Source organism: Diorhabda carinulata, unplaced genomic scaffold (assembly GCF_026250575.1).
Source record: "Diorhabda carinulata isolate Delta unplaced genomic scaffold, icDioCari1.1 Dcau_42, whole genome shotgun sequence".
In the NCBI taxonomy this organism is placed as follows: Eukaryota; Metazoa; Arthropoda; class Insecta; order Coleoptera; family Chrysomelidae; genus Diorhabda; species Diorhabda carinulata.
The window spans coordinates 10,001-22,500 of record NW_026613987.1 but is presented as its reverse complement, the minus strand read 5'-3'; the positions used below and the strand labels follow the sequence as shown (position 1 = coordinate 22,500).

The 12,500-nt window shown below is 36.3% G+C and overlaps 2 non-coding genes across 2 annotated transcripts; both read right to left on the bottom strand.

Moving 5' to 3' along the window:
• Positions 1-637: 637 nt before the first annotated feature.
• On the bottom strand, positions 638-793 carry LOC130903349 (5.8S ribosomal RNA). The gene has a single exon (XR_009060718.1). It is a non-coding gene; the product is annotated as a 5.8S ribosomal RNA (ribosomal RNA).
• A 1,118-nt stretch (positions 794-1,911) lies between these two features.
• On the bottom strand, positions 1,912-3,833 carry LOC130903350 (small subunit ribosomal RNA). The gene has a single exon (XR_009060719.1). It is a non-coding gene; the product is annotated as a small subunit ribosomal RNA (ribosomal RNA).
• Between the last annotated feature and the right edge of the window lie 8,667 nt (positions 3,834-12,500).

The window sequence follows — 12,500 nt, the reverse complement described above, 5'->3', positions numbered from 1 at the left end:
AATAATATCATCTCTCATATGAAATATAACATTATTTGTTTTTATTTAAAGAGTCGGCAGCAGCAGCAGCATCAGCATCAGCATCAGCATCAGCAACACACCACCAGCCTTTATACATATATAATATTTTTAATATATATAATTCATATATTTTGTCGATATACCGTGTGTATAAATGATATAAATAAAACACTGGTCAGACGTCCAGTCTTCGAAACTTTATTATTTCTCTCGGACACGACGACCGCGTTATCATTTTATCATAAATATATTATATATACACACACTTATTTATCGACTATATATACGTCGTATATATGTATAATATATATATATATATTATATATAAATATAACTCTCTACCAAACAAATTTTATGTATTTCATATAAATACACGATTAATTTATGGTATAGCGGGTTGTGTTCAAAAATTGCGTAACTTTTTCTATAAAAATTTACGCTGCTTTTCGCACTTTAGGATGCCGCACAAATACAAAAAAAATACGCACAAGTTTGTATGTGCATGTGTTTTTTCTTAATTAGTGTGCGTTATTGTTTCACATCCAACACGCTTAGGCATTATTTTTCTTTAATAAATAGAAAAATTTTAAATTCTAAGCAGTCTTTTAAATTGATACGACCCTCAGTCAGGAGTGGTCCGGGAACGAGTATCCGAGGACCGCAATGTGCGTTCGAAATGTCGATGTTCATGTGTCCTGCAGTTCACAAGTTGACGCGCAATTAGCTGCGTTCTTCATCGACCCACGAGCCAAGTGATTCACCGTTCAGGGTAATCATTTTATTATTATGTCGTTTTCTCATATTCTATTCGTCGTATTTTTAATATTTGATAATTATTAAATTAATAATATTATTATAATATCTTATACGCGTATAGAAAATTTATATAACGACATTTTTTATATATATATATATATATATATACATATATATATATATTATAATAAATGGTAATTATTCGAAACTTTTAGAGAAATTATAATATCGTACTTTGATATATCTGATAAATTTTAACCGCTGCACATGTTTTATTACAAACGAGGCGCGCATAGACAGATATCTCGCACGATATATTCCTCCTCTTTATATTATTACAGTTTTTTTTTTATCTTGAAAGTTTTATACAAATTTCGACGGTCGGGCGTAAATCTTCGAACACCTTCGAAATAATACATAAAATATTATTTCTAAAACGAATTTTTATACATATCGATAGAATCGACATGTGCTTAAATTTCGTTTAGGTACCCGGATGAAAATGTCTCAATAACATAATCATCACATATAATCTTGTCGATATTTTCTTGTATTACCTTCAAACGATAAAAAACTTAGGTAATAATATAATAAACGAAATAAAATTTATCCATAAAAATATAGACACACACACACGACAACAGACGACGTTTCAATAAACTATATATTTTTCGTTTATTATAATAACGATTCTTTATCAGAACGTTTTTAGTTAACAAGAAATTTTGTTAATGATCGTTCCGTCAATCGTTATAATATATAATAATACATATGTTGTTATTGTTGTGTCGTCATCGTCGTCGACGCCTTCTATAAACTATGATAAAAATTTTTCGTTATATTTTTATTGGAAAAATTTATATATGTAAATATATTTTTATAGACGTATGAATTATATTTATCTTTTTTTTTTTAATTTTATTCGAAACTTGTTCGAATTTTGTAAAAATTAAAAAAAGATTTCAATATATATACATCTATAATATATATATATATATATATATATAATTTATAACATATATAAATTTCTTTTGAAGAGTTCGATAATTTTGTAGAAGAAAATTCTCTTTTACAATTAATACAGACTTGATTTCGTTTTTTTTTTTTTTTGTTTAAAAACGAACAAATACTCTGTAATGATCCTTCCGCAGGTTCACCTACGGAAACCTTGTTACGACTTTTACTTCCTCTAAATGATCAAGTTTGGTCATCTTTCCGAAGCATCGGCGACGCCGAAACGCCACCGCGCTCAGTCCGAAGACCTCACTAAATCATTCAATCGGTAGTAGCGACGGGCGGTGTGTACAAAGGGCAGGGACGTAATCAACGCGAGCTTATGACTCGCGCTTACTGGGAATTCCTCGTTCATGGGGAACAATTGCAAGCCCCAATCCCTAGCACGAAGGAGGTTCAGCGGGTTACCCGGGCCGCTCGGCCAGGGAGGACACGCTGATTCCTTCAGTGTAGCGCGCGTGCGGCCCAGAACATCTAAGGGCATCACAGACCTGTTATTGCTCAATCTCGTGCGGCTAGAAGCCGCCTGTCCCTCTAAGAAGAATTATTTGTACGCCGACAGTAAAAACCGCGAACGGCAAGAGCCGAAACTCAATACCGACGGGCCTTTGGGATGTCGAAATACGCCTAGTTAGCAGGCTAGAGTCTCGTTCGTTATCGGAATTAACCAGACAAATCGCTCCACCAACTAAGAACGGCCATGCACCACCACCCACCGAATCAAGAAAGAGCTCTCAATCTGTCAATCCTTCCGGTGTCCGGGCCTGGTGAGGTTTCCCGTGTTGAGTCAAATTAAGCCGCAGGCTCCACTCCTGGTGGTGCCCTTCCGTCAATTCCTTTAAGTTTCAGCTTTGCAACCATACTTCCCCCGGAACCCAAAAGCTTTGGTTTCCCGGAAGCTGCCCGCCGAGTCATCGGAGGAACGTCGGCGGATCGCTAGCTGGCATCGTTTATGGTTAGAACTAGGGCGGTATCTGATCGCCTTCGAACCTCTAACTTTCGTTCTTGATCAATGAAAGCGTTTTTGGCAAATGCTTTCGCTTCTGTCCGTCTTGCGACGATCCAAGAATTTCACCTCTAACGTCGCAATACGAATGCCCCCATCCGTTCCTATTAATCATTACCTCGGGGTTCCGAAAACCAACAAAATAGAACCGAGGTCCTATTCCATTATTCCATGCACACAGTATTCAGGCAAAATTTTGGCCTGCTTTAAGCACTCTAATTTGTTCAAAGTAAACGTGCCGGCCCACCTCGACACTCAGTCAAGAGCACCGCGGCGGGATTGAGTTGGGCCGCCCTTGCGAGCTAAGCCCACCGGCAGGACGTCCCACGACACGCCAGTTAACACCGCGTACGATGAACCAGCGGCGTGGGACACAGATTCGACTACGAGCTTTTTAACCGCAACAACTTTAATATACGCTATTGGAGCTGGAATTACCGCGGCTGCTGGCACCAGACTTGCCCTCCAATTGATCCTCGTTAAAGGGTTTAGAGTGTACTCATTCCGATTACGGGGCCTCGGATGAGTCCCGTATCGTTATTTTTCGTCACTACCTCCCCGTGCCGGGAGTGGGTAATTTGCGCGCCTGCTGCCTTCCTTGGATGTGGTAGCCGTTTCTCAGGCTCCCTCTCCGGAATCGAACCCTGATTCCCCGTTACCCGTTACAACCATGGTAGGCGCAGAACCTACCATCGACAGTTGATAAGGCAGACATTTGAAAGATGCGTCGCCGGTGCGAGACCGTGCGATCAGCGAAAAGTTATTCAGAGTCACCAAATTGTACGATGACGAGCAAGCCCGCCACCGATTGGTTTTGATCTAATAAAAGCGCTCCTTCCGTCTCCGGTCGGAACTCTGTTTGCATGTATTAGCTCTAGAATTACCACAGTTATCCAAGTAAATGTGGGTACGATCTAAGGAACCATAACTGATTTAATGAGCCTTTCGCGGTTTCACCTTAATTTGGCTTGTACTGAGACATGCATGGCTTAATCTTTGAGACAAGCATATGACTACTGGCAGGATCAACCAGGGAACTGTGTTTTATAATATATATAATATATATTATTACTATTATTATTATATATATATATATATATTTTATAATAAAAAACTATTATCGAAAAAGTTTTAATAACAATATCCAAAAGAGGATAAATTATGATGATGTTTTTTATATTACATATATACTTTATATTTATACATAATATAATAATCATCTATATTCGTGTATAAACACATTGTTATTTACTTTTTCTTTTGCGTGTTTGCTGCGCTTATTATTGAAAATATATAATTTTCAGCGCCACGCTTTATTTATATTTTTTCTTATTTTATAAAATTTCACCGAATCGACTATAAATCTATCTAAATTTAATCGAAATGAGAAAAATTAGATGATTACGTCGACCGGGCTACAATTTCGACATTATCTCTACCCTTCGCTAGATTGTAAGCGACATGGTTTATACATTAGGTAATAATGAACGAAATTTTTATTCTCGCACGGAATAATGAGAGTTATCGCAAATATTGTGTATTATATATATAAAAGTGTAATATAATATATATTTTTCATAGACGATCGCATATGAATCGCTCACGATAGAACGCTAGCTAAATTCGCGATCTCGCAATAGATATTTAATTTGTGGATAAATTGATATAATATCTAAAAAGGGAACCGCTAGCAATATACGTTAATATATTGGAGGAGAACGGGGACCCTTTCAGAAAACTATATAATCCACCGATGTGGAATGACCGAAACAACGTCTTTACGTAAATTATAACGAGTTTATTAGAATTTAACGAGACGTCAACTTCGATACACCACACATATATGTGCGCTGTACAACGGTACGCCTTCTACATTAACATTAATAAAGATGTATAGTGAAAATATATAAAAGATGTATTGTGAATATTAAAAAGAAGTATTATGAAATTACATGTTTTGTATTTAGAAGCCGTCCGAGGTGTATCTATCACATAAAAGTGTTATGAAAATATTAACAATAAGGAAAAAAAGTATTATGAAATTAGATGGCCGCTCGATGTATGAACGTACGAGGTGTATTATATAAAAGTTGTATGAAAATAGAAATAATAATGAAAAACAAGTATTATGAAATTAAATTCCGCTCGATATAGGAACTTGTCGAGAAAGATGATTTGTGAAGTTGAATGGAGATGTTTTGTATGTAGAAGTCGTCCGAGGTGTATGACATAAAAATGTTATGAAAATATTAACCATAAGGAAAAAAAGTATTATGAATTTAGATCGCCGCTCGATGTATGAACGTACGAGGTGTATTATATAAAAGTTGTATGAAAATAGAAATAATAATGAAAAACAAGTATTATGAAATTAAATTCCGCTCGATATAGCAATTTGTCGAAAAAGATGATTTGTGAAAATTGAGTGGAGATGTTTTGTATTTAAAAGCCGTCCGAGGTGTATCTATCACATAAAAGTGTTATGAAAATATTAACAATAAGGAAAAAAAGTATTATGAAATTAGATGGCCGCTCGATGTATGAACGTACGAGGTGTATTATATAAAAGTTGTATGAAAATAGAAATAATAATAAAAAACAAGTATTATGAAATTAAATTCCGCTCGATATAGCAATTTGTCGAAAAAGATGATTTGTGAAAATTGAGTGGAGATGTTTTGTATTTAAAAGCCGTCCGAGGTGTATCTATCACATAAAAGTGTTATGAAAATATTAACAATAAGGAAAAAAAGTATTATGAAATTAGATGGCCGCTCGATGTATGAACGTACGAGGTGTATTATATAAAAGTTGTATGAAAATAGAAATAATAATGAAAAACAAGTATTATGAAATTAAATTCCGCTCGATATAGCAATTTGTCGAGAAAGATGATTTGTGAAAATTGAGTGGAGATGTTTTGTATTTAAAAGCCGTCCGAGGTGTATGACATAAAAGTGTTATGAAAATATTAACAATAAGGAAAAAAAGTATTATGAAATTAGATCGCCGCTCGATGTATGAACGTACGAGGTGTATTATATAAAAGTTGTATGAAAATAGAAATAATAATGAAAAACAAGTATTATGAAATTTAATTCCGCTCGATATAGGAACTTGTCGAGAAAGATGATTTGTGAAGTTGAATGGAGATGTTTTGTATGTAGAAGTCGTCCGAGGTGTATGACATAAAAGTGTTATGAAAATATTAACCATAAGGAAAAAAAGTATTATGAAATTAGATCGCCGCTCGATGTATGAACGTACGAGGTGTATTATATAAAAGTTGTATGAAAATAGAAATAATAATGAAAAACAAGTATTATGAAATTTAATTCCGCTCGATATAGGAACTTGTCGAGAAAGATGATTTGTGAAGTTGAATGGAGATGTTTTGTATGTAGAAGTCGTCCGAGGTGTATGACATAAAAGTGTTATGAAAATATTAACAATAAGGAAAAAAAGTATTATGAATTTAGATCGCCGCTCGATGTATGAACGTACGAGGTGTATTATATAAAAGTTGTATGAAAATAGAAATAATAATGAAAAACAAGTATTATGAAATTAAATTCCGCTCGATATAGCAATTTGTCGAAAAAGATGATTTGTGAAAATTGAGTGGAGATGTTTTGTATTTAAAAGCCGTCCGAGGTGTATCTATCACATAAAAGTGTTATGAAAATATTAACAATAAGGAAAAAAAGTATTATGAAATTAGATGGCCGCTCGATGTATGAACGTACGAGGTGTATTATATAAAAGTTGTATGAAAATAGAAATAATAATGAAAAACAAGTATTATGAAATTTAATTCCGCTCGATATAGGAACTTGTCGAGAAAGATGATTTGTGAAGTTGAATGGAGATGTTTTGTATGTAGAAGTCGTCCGAGGTGTATGACATAAAAGTGTTATGAAAATATTAACGATAAAGAAAAAAAGTATTATGAAATTAGATCGCCGTTCGATGTATGAACGTACGAGGTGTATTATATAAAAGTTTTATGAAAATAGTAATAATTATGAAAAACAAAGTATTACGAAATTACCTAAGTTTGGTGACTGGCCGGCAGAGGGCGCTAGTGTCTATAAAAAGGTGTTTAGTTTGTCGTCTCTCCGGCAGAGGGCGCTAGTGTCTATAAAACAGTGTTAAGTTCGGTGACTGGCCGGCAGAGGGCGCTAGTGTCTATAAAACCGTATTAAGTTTGGTGTCTGGTCGGCAGGATATAGGAACTTGTCGAAAAAGTTGAATTGTGTAAATTGAATGGAAATTTTTTTTATGTAGAAGCCGTTCGAGGTGTATGACATAAAAGTGTTATGAAAATATTAACAATAAGGAAAAAAAGTATTATGAATTTAGATCGCCGCTCGATGTATGAACGTACGAGGTGTATTATATAAAAGTTGTATGAAAATAGAAATAATAATGAAAAACAAGTATTATGAAATTTAATTCCGCTCGATATAGGAACTTGTCGAGAAAGATGATTTGTGAAGTTGAATGGAGATGTTTTGTATGTAGAAGTCGTCCGAGGTGTATGACATAAAAGTGTTATGAAAATATTAACGATAAAGAAAAAAAGTATTATGAAATTAGATCGCCGCTCGATGTATGAACGTACGAGGTGTATTATATAAAAGTTTTATGAAAATAGTAATAATTATGAAAAACAAAGTATTACGAAATTACCTAAGTTTGGTGACTGACCGGCAGAGGGCGCTAGTGTCTATAAAAATGTGTTCAGTTTGTCGTCTGGCCGGCAGAGGGCGCTAGTGTCTATAAAACTGTGTTTAGTTTGTCTTCTGGCCGGCAGAGGGCGCTAGTGTCTATTAAACCGTGTTAAGTTCGGTGACTGGCCGGCAGAGGGCGCTAGTGTCTATAAAACCGTATTAAGTTTGGTGTCTGGTCGGCAGGATATAGCAACTTGTCGAAAAAGTTGAATTGTGTAAATTGAATGGAAATTTTTTTTATGTAGAAGCCGTTCGAGGTATATTATATAAAAGTGTTATGAAAATATTAACAATAACGGAAAAAAGTATTATGAAATTAGATGGCCGCTCGATGTACGAACGTACGAGGTGTATTATATAAAAGTTGTATGAAAATAGAAATAATAATGAAAAACAAGTATTATGAAATTTAATTCCGCTCGATATAGGAACTTGTCGAGAAAGATGATATGTGAAGTTGAATGGAGATGTTTTGTATGTAGAAGTCGTCCGAGGTGTATGACATAAAAGTGTTATGAAAATATTAACGATAAAGAAAAAAAGTATTATGAAATTAGATCGTCGCTCGATGTATGAACGTACGAGGTGTATTATATAAAAGTTGTATGAAAATAGTAATAATTATGAAAAGCAAAGTATTACGAAATTAGCTAAGTTCGGTGACTGGCCGGCAGAGAGCGCTAGTGTCTATAAAACGGTGTTTAGTTTGTCTTCTGGCCGGCAGAGGGCGCTAGTGTCTATTAAACCGTGTTAAGTTCGGTGACTGGCCGGCAGAGGGCGCTAGTGTCTATAAAAAGGTGTTTAGTTTGTCGTCTCTCCGGCAGAGGGCGCTAGTGTCTATAAAACAGTGTTAAGTTCGGTGACTGGCCGGCAGAGGGCGCTAGTGTCTATAAAACCGTATTAAGTTTGGTGTCTGGTCGGCAGGATATAGGAACTTGTCGAAAAAGTTGAATTGTGTAAATTGAATGGAAATTTTTTTTATGTAGAAGCCGTTCGAGGTGTATGACATAAAAGTGTTATGAAAATATTAACAATAAGGAAAAAAAGTATTATGAATTTAGATCGCCGCTCGATGTATGAACGTACGAGGTGTATTATATAAAAGTTGTATGAAAATAGAAATAATAATGAAAAACAAGTATTATGAAATTTAATTCCGCTCGATATAGGAACTTGTCGAGAAAGATGATTTGTGAAGTTGAATGGAGATGTTTTGTATGTAGAAGTCGTCCGAGGTGTATGACATAAAAGTGTTATGAAAATATTAACGATAAAGAAAAAAAGTATTATGAAATTAGATCGCCGCTCGATGTATGAACGTACGAGGTGTATTATATAAAAGTTTTATGAAAATAGTAATAATTATGAAAAACAAAGTATTACGAAATTACCTAAGTTTGGTGACTGACCGGCAGAGGGCGCTAGTGTCTATAAAAATGTGTTCAGTTTGTCGTCTGGCCGGCAGAGGGCGCTAGTGTCTATAAAACCGTATTAAGTTTGGTGTCTGGTCGGCAGGATATAGGAACTTGTCGAAAAAGTTGAATTGTGTAAATTGAATGGAAATTTTTTTTATGTAGAAGCCGTTCGAGGTATATTATATAAAAGTGTTATGAAAATATTAACAATAACGGAAAAAAGTATTATGAAATTAGATGGCCGCTCGATGTATGAACGTACGAGGTGTATTATATAAAAGTTGTATGAAAATAGTAATAATTATGAAAAGCAAAGTATTGGGAAATTACCTAAGTTTGGTGACTGGCCGGCAGAGGGCGCTAGTGTCTATAAAACGGTGTTTAGTTTGTCTTCTGGCCGGCAGAGGGCGCTAGTGTCTATAAAAATGTGTTTAGTTTGTCGTCTCTCCAACAGAGGGCGCTAGTGTCTATAAAACCGTGTTCAGTTTGTCGTCTGGCCGGCAGAGGGCGCTAGTGTCTATTAAACCGTGTTAAGTTCGGTGACTGGCCGGCAGAGGGCGCTAGTGTCTATAAAAATGTGTTTAGTTTGTCGTCTCTCCGGCAGAGGGCGCTAGTGTCTATAAAACCGTGTTCAGTTTGTCGTCTGGCCGGCAGAGGGCGCTAGTGTCTATTAAACCGTGTTAAGTTCGGTGACTGGCCGGCAGAGGGCGCTAGTGTCTATAAAAATGTGTTTAGTTTGTCGTCTCTCCGGCAGAGGGCGCTAGTGTCTATAAAACCGTGTTCAGTTTGTCGTCTGGCCGGCAGAGGGCGCTAGTGTCTATAAAACTGTGTTTAGTTTGTCTTCTGGCCGGCAGAGGGCGCTAGTGTCTATTAAACCGTGTTAAGTTCGGTGACTGGCCGGCAGAGGGCGCTAGTGTCTATAAAAAAGTGTTTAGTTTGTCGTCTCTCCGGCAGAGGGCGCTAGTGTCTATAAAACTGTGTTTGGTTTGTCTTCTGGCCGGCAGAGGGCGCTAGTGTCTATTAAACCGTGTTAAGTTCGGTAACTGGCCGGCAGAGGGCGCTAGTATCTATAAAACCGTGTTCAGTTTGTCGTCTCTCCGGCAGAGGGCGCTAGTGTCTATAAAAAGGTGTTTAGTTTGTCGTCTCTCCGGCAGAGGGCGCTAGTATCTATAAAACCGTGTTCAGTTTGTCGTCTCTCCGGCAGAGGGCGCTAGTGTCTATAAAACAGTGTTAAGTTCGGTGACTGGCCGGCAGAGGGCGCTAGTGTCTATAAAACCCTATTAAGTTTGGTGTCTGGTCGGCAGGATATAGGAACTTGTCGAAAGAGTTGAATTGTGTAAATTGAATGGAAATTTTTTTTATGTAGAAGCCGTTCGAGGTATATTATATAAAAGTGTTATGAAAATATTAACAATAACGGAAAAAAGTATTATGAAATTAGATGGCCGCTCGATGTATGAACGTACGAGGTGTATAATATAAAAGTTGTATGAAAATAGAAATAATAATGAAAAACAAGTATTATGAAATTTAATTCCGCTCGATATAAGAACTTGTCGAGAAAAATGATTTGTGAAGTTGAATGGAGATGTTTTGTATGTAGAAGTCGTCCGAGGTGTATGACATAAAAGTGTTATGAAAATATTAACGATAAAGAAAAAAAGTATTATGAAATTAGATCGCCGCTCGATGTATGAACGTACGAGGTGTATTATATAAAAGTTGTATGAAAATAGAAATAATAATGAAAAACAAGTATTATGAAATTAAATTTCGCTCGATATAGGAACTTGTCGAGAAAGATGATTTGTGAAGTTGAATGGAGATGTTTTGTATGTAGAAGTCGTCCGAGGTGTATGACATAAAAGTGTTATGAAAATATTAACCATAAGGAAAAAAAGTATTATGAAATTAGATCGCCGCTCGATGTATGAACGTACGAGGTGTATTATATAAAAGTTGTATGAAAATAGTAATAATTATGAAAAGCAAAGTATTACGAAATTAGCTAAGTTCGGTGACTGGCCGGCAGAGGGCGCTAGTGTCTATAAAACGGTGTTTAGTTTGTCTTCTGGCCGGCAGAGGGCGCTAGTGTCTATTAAACCGTGTTAAGTTCGGTGACTGGCCGGCAGAGGGCGCTAGTGTCTATAAAAAGGTGTTTAGTTTGTCGTCTCTCCGGCAGAGGGCGCTAGTGTCTATAAAAAGGTGTTTAGTTTGTCGTCTGGCCGGCAGAGGGCGCTAGTGTCTATAAAACCGTGTTCAGTTTGTCGTCTGGCCGGCAGAGGGCGCTAGTGTCTATTAAACCGTGTTAAGTTCGGTCACTGGCCGGCAGAGGGCGCTAGTGTCTATAAAACAGTGTTAAGTTCGGTGACTGGCCGGCAGAGAGCGCTAGTGTCTATAAAACCGTGTTAAATTTGGTGTCTGGTCGGCAGGATATAGGAACTTGTCGAAAAAGTTGAATTGTGTAAAATGAATGGAAATTTTTTTTATGTAGAAGCCGTTCGAGGTATATTATATAAAAGTGTTATGAAAATATTAACAATAACGGAAAAAAGTATTATGAAATTAGATGGCCGCTCGATGTATGAACGTACGAGGTGTATTATATAAAAGTTTTATGAAAATAGTAATAATTATGAAAAACAAAGTATTACGAAACTACCTAAGTTTGGTGACTGGCCGGCAGAGGGCGCTAGTGTCTATAAAACCGTGTTCAGTTTGTCGTCTGGCCGGCAGAGGGCGCTAGTGTCTATAAAACTGTGTTTGGTTTGTCTTCTGGCCGGCAGAGGGCGCTAGTCTCTATAAAAATGTGTTTAGTTTGTCGTCTCTCCGGCAGAGGGCGCTAGTGTCTATAAAACCGTGTTCAGTTTGTCGTCTGGCCGGCAGAGGGCGCTAGTGTCTATAAAACTGTGTTTGGTTTGTCTTCTGGCCGGCAGAGGGCGCTAGTGTCTATTAAACCGTGTTAAGTTCGGTGACTGGCCGGCAGAGGGCGCTAGTGTCTATTAAACCGTGTTAAGTTCGGTGACTGGCCGGCAGAGGGCGCTAGTGTCTATAAAACCGTATTAAGTTTGGTGTCTGGTCGGCAGGATATAGCAACTTGTCGAAAAAGTTGAATTGTGTAAATTGAATGGAAATTTTTTTTATGTAGAAGCCGTTCGAGGTATATTATATAAAAGTGTTATGAAAATATTAACAATAACGGAAAAAAGTATTATGAAATTAGATGGCCGCTCGATGTATGAACGTACGAGGTGTATTATATAAAAGTTGTATGAAAATAGAAATAATAATGAAAAACAAGTATTATGAAATTTAATTCCGCTCGATATAGGAACTTGTCGAGAAAGATGATATGTGAAGTTGAATGGAGATGTTTTGTATGTAGAAGTCGTCCGAGGTGTATGACATAAAAGTGTTATGAAAATATTAACGATAAAGAAAAAAAGTATTATGAAATTAGATCGTCGCTCGATGTATGAACGTACGAGGTGTATTATATAAAAGTTGTATGAAAATAGTAATAATTATGAAAAGCAAAGTATTACGAAATTAGCT